The sequence below is a fragment of the Otolemur garnettii genome, unplaced genomic scaffold (assembly GCF_000181295.1).
Source record: "Otolemur garnettii isolate 467f Iridium unplaced genomic scaffold, OtoGar3 scaffold00383, whole genome shotgun sequence".
In the NCBI taxonomy this organism is placed as follows: Eukaryota; Metazoa; Chordata; class Mammalia; order Primates; family Galagidae; genus Otolemur; species Otolemur garnettii.
Genome location: NW_003852778.1, coordinates 54,922 through 59,895, shown reverse-complemented (window position 1 = coordinate 59,895; position 4,974 = coordinate 54,922). Strand labels below are relative to the sequence as shown.

Below are 4,974 nucleotides of genomic sequence, written 5' to 3'. Positions count from 1 at the left end.
AGTCTCCTGCCTCAGCCTCCCAAGTAGCTGGGACCACAGGTGCCCGCCACAACGCCTGGCTATTTTTTGGTTGCAGCCATCATTGTTGTTTGGTGGGCCTGGGCTGGATTCGAACCCTTCAGTTCTGGTTTATGTGACTGGTGCCTTATCCACTTGAGCTATAGGCACTGAGCCAGAAATTTCACTTTCTGCATTCACTTTTGATCTTTTTACTTTGATACCCTATAGCCCCATTCACCTAAATGGTTCAATGTTAATGTCGTATTGTTTAGGCATTCCTGAAAGTCCTGACCAGTGATTAATAATTCATTGACACGTTTTAAAGTCCTTTCTAAGTTCACAACATAAAACGAGTCTGGGGGGTATCTGTCTCTACCACAGTGCCTATAAACCTAGCACTCTGAGAAGCTAAGATGCGTAGATTGCTTGAGCTCAGGAGTTGGAGACCAGCCTAAGCAAGAACAAGACCCATCTCCAGTTAAAAATAGGAAAAATTAGTGGGAAATCATGGGGGACACATGTAATCGTAGCTACTTGGAAGGCTAAGAGAGAATTGCTTGAACAAAGGGTTTGAAATTGCTGAGGGCTATGATACCCATGGCACTCTAGCCTAGGGCAACACAGTGAGACTCTGTCTCCAAAAATAAAATAAAACAATAAAAATAAACTTAAGTGCTATTAAAAGGTTAAAGAGTTTAATTTATTGTAAAAATTGTAAAAATTAATAATTATAAAAACTAATTATAGCTTAGGCACACTGAGTGCTTTTGAAAATGGAAAGCTTTTTGGAAATAAGCCTGAATATTAAGTCCCTTAGAACCTAGTCTTGCTCCCCTCACCGTAAGAGTGGAGATGGACTCTCTAAAAATATCCTTATATAACAAATAAAACTTCTTTCCAAAATAAAAATAGTTGCCTTCTATTATTTTCCTGCTGCCTCCTTATTTGCTGCAGCTAGAAAATTCAACCACTCTTGAAAATGAAGACTCATTTACAACATCATTTCTTTCTCCCTGTTTCATTAATTCTCTCTAATCATTTTTTGTCTTTCAAGACAATGGTCTACATTCTCGTGTATATCTTGCTTTATGAAACAGAAGCTTCTTTACCCCAGTGGGAGGTTGGGTAATCTCTTTATGATTTCTCCACATAGGTAATACATTAATAAGTTCGGGGTGGCGCCTGTGGCTCAGTGAGTAAGGTGTCAGCCCCATATACCGAGGGTGGTGAGTTCAAACCCGGCCCCAGCCAAACTGCAACAACAACAACAACAACAACAAAAAGTTCATATGCTTTTTTCTCTTATTAATTTGCCATGTGTGCGTTGGTATCCTGTGAACCTTCAAAGAATTAAGGGGAAGGTTTTCCCTTGACCCCTACTTTAGTAAGACTGTTATTAGAGAAACAGGGTCTGGCCACCTATCACTGTCTCCCTTACCTATATAGGAGAGTCTTCTCTCCGTTCTTTCCATCCAGGCTTCCCATATGCCCTGCAAAATTCCCACTGTAAATTCATGTTCAGAGAAATGTGTCCAAGGTCCAGGGCTGTGCCTACTTTTTTTTCTGAAGTATTAGGTTCTTAGAATTTGCAAACCTTTACTTCTGTACTTGTGATGTTCCTGCCTAAGGAGTTTGTTTCAAATACTCTTTTGCCCTATTCTTATAATAGTCAAGAGGCTCTGAAAAATCTTTCTCCCTTGCCTGTATAGCAGAGTCTTCTCTCTAGTCTCTCCATCCAGGCTTCCCATATACCCTGCAAAATTCCCACTGTAAATTCATGTTCTACAAAAAACAATATGTTCTGCAATACTGAAAATGTTCCTTTTGTTGAAAATGTTTCCATTTTTTGAAAATGGAAAAATGTGGATACCTAAGATTCCCTTTGTGGATGAGGTTGAGTCATTGGATATTAGCAAAGAAGGGGAATATGTACTGTTTAGGTTCCATCTGGAAGTTCCATCAGCTCTATGAAAGATAAGATGAAGTACATGCACCACTAAAGAACATGGCATTAGCTTCCTAAAGAAACTCAAAGTTCTGCATACCAGAATAATTAGAAAAGACTTGCTTTCTAGGATGCTAAGAAAAAACAACAAAACAAAACAAAAAAAATGACTATTTAAAGATAGGATTAGAGATTAGAAAACATGGCAGATATTTGTACCTTGGACTTTCAGATACACTATTGTTTCTTTTTTTAAAAACTAGTATTTATCAGATTATGATTTACTTTCTTCTGGCCAGTACTATCACAGCAGTGATGTTATGTTTGCGTCTGTGAATCAGCCCCTGATATGAATTTGTCCTGTTACAATTGATGTTAAATTTATTCACTCAGTTATGGTGTTCTTTGACACATATTCCATTACAGAATTCAGTATGTTTCTCTATTATTAATAAGTACTTTGGGGAGATTATCGACTAATGTGCACAAACCAAAATATTATTGAGGAAGTGCTCCTTCTTAGATTCGCTTTGGAAAGAAAAGGTTGTCATCTTTGTTTACTGGTTTAGAAATCAACTGGGATAAATCCAGTGTCTACAGTTCATTACATGTTTGACAAAGTATTATCATCGGACAGAAGCATTGGCATTCCTGTTGAGCTTGTTTATAATTTAGAAATTTGATGTTCACCCCATATGTTATGAATAAAAAATCTGCTTTTTATTAAGATCTCCAATTCTTTCTTACACACATTAAAACTTTACAGATACCATTTAACTCACCATGACATTTGCATATAAAAATATACACAACTTTGGGCAGCATCTGTGGCTCAAAGGAGTAAGGCGCCAGCCTCATGTGCGGGTTCAAACCCAGCCCCGGCCAAAAACTGCAAAAAAAGAAAAATATAAAAAAATAACAAAAATATACACAACTTATACTTGTATCATGTAAATAAGGCATAAAAATATACATGCCTATATTGGTGGCCTTTGATTTCTACTGTGTCAACCAAAAAAGTATAATGTGCACACTGGTTTTGTGGACATTGTGCCATCCCCTTTCTTCAGTTAGAGAATGCATGAAGGAATATATTTCTACTGTACTTATTTTATCATATAATTCCAGTCACTCATGTAAGTCAGCAAGAGTTCTCTTCACTCATTTAACTAAAAATGCAATTCAGTCTACCCTTGGCTTCTTGGTAAATATGTTTGTTTTTCAGGGACTGTTGACATTCAAAGACGTATCTATAGAATTCTCTATGGATGAGTGGGCCTGCCTGGACCCTGCTCAGCAGACTTTGTATCGGGATGTCATGTTGGAGAACTACAGACACCTGGTCTTCCTGGGTGAGGATAACTTAAATACAGAGTTTCTGGTCTATTCAAAACAATTCATATTCTTTCTTTGTGGAATGTTTTTATTCAGTTTATTCTTGATTCTAAGGAAAACATAAGAATTTCTTGATATGGAAGAGAAAATATTGGAGATGTTTCATTTTGACATTTATCTTACTCTTTTTTGAGCTAATTCATATTCTTCACTAGATTAATGGTAATTTCAAAAATTAGTGATTTTAGATTATTACCCATACATTTAAGACCGATTTCTAACACCAAATTTTATTTCAGTAATTCTGGGTAGTGGAGTTAAGAATCCTTCAACTTTAAATACTTCTTAAAAATTCTGAAGTTTCTTTTAGGAACTTCTATTTGAGGATTATTATTTCAGGATCTTCTAAAATGTTCTTTTCTCTGCTTTAGCAAGGTACTAGACTACCAATTGGAGAATCCCAACAAGAGTCATGTTCCTTTTTTCTAATAAAACAGGTCTTACTCTCTCTAAGCCAGACCTCATCACCTGTCTGGAGCAAAGTAAACAACCCTGGAAGGTGAAGACACACCAGACAGTAGTCAAGCACACAGGTAGGTTGGAGTGAATGGAGCAGATAACACTGGTCAGAGGTCCAAATTTCAAGGAGAAAAACCAAACAATAAAATGTGATTAGGGAAATTCACCTCCAGTGGAAATGATTTCTTAAAAACTTAGGTTTCTTCTATTGTTTTTACTTAAGGGTACCTCTGTTCTTGTTTTTATTATTTTTTAATTTTTATTTTCTTATTCAGGCAGAGTTTCCCTCTCTTGCCTCACTCTAGAGTGCCACGGCATCAGCCTAGCACAGAGCAAACTCAAGCTAGTGGGTTCAAGTGATTTTTGTGTCTCACCCTCCCAAATAGCCAGGATTATAGGTTTCTCCATGATGCCTGGCTAATTGTTTTTTTGTTATTTTGGTAGACAGCAGTTCTTACACTTACTGGGGCTTGTCTTGAACTTCTGGGCTGAAGCAGTCCTCCCACCTTGGCTTCCCAGAGTGCTAGGTTTATAGTTATGAGTCACTATGCTTGTTCTTGGTTATAATTTCCAGAAGGACTTTACTTTTCAGTGATATTTCTTCTAGGTACAGTGAGAATAAAAGAACTTTCTATGGCTTACATGTGACTGCAGAATTTAATTGTTATTTTCCCTTTCTTTTACAGACATAAAATATTTGTGTATTTTTTAGTTATCTCTGTGAATTTTTTTTTTTTTTTAATATTCTTTAGGCTGGGTGTGGTGGCTCACATCTGGAATCCTAGCCATCTGAGACCCAAGGTAGGACGATTGCCTGAGCTCAAGAGTGTGAGACCAGCCTAAAAAAGAGTGACACCCTGTCTCTACTAAAAATAGAATTAGCTAGGCATTGTGTGGGTGCCCATTGTCCCACCTACTCAAGGAGAGGGGGAATGAGACTAGAGGATTGCTTGAACCCAGGAGTTTGAGGTTACTTTGAGTTAGGCTGACCATATGACACTTAGTCTGGGCAACCGAATGAGACAATGTCTGAAAAAAAGTTTGTTTTTCCTTAGCATCATATTTAAAATATGTTGAGTGAAGGTGATATTAGTATTTGGTTCAGAAATCCCAGGAAGACCACAAATGATTGTTGTATGTTTTCTGCTTTATACTTTTTTATGCTATGAAGGTTT

At 37.1% G+C, this 4,974-nt stretch overlaps 1 pseudogene; it reads left to right on the top strand.

Annotated features, from left to right (window-relative positions):
• LOC105886327 overlaps nucleotides 1-4,974 on the top strand; it is a 22,725-nt pseudogene that overhangs the window by 4,299 nt on the left and 13,452 nt on the right.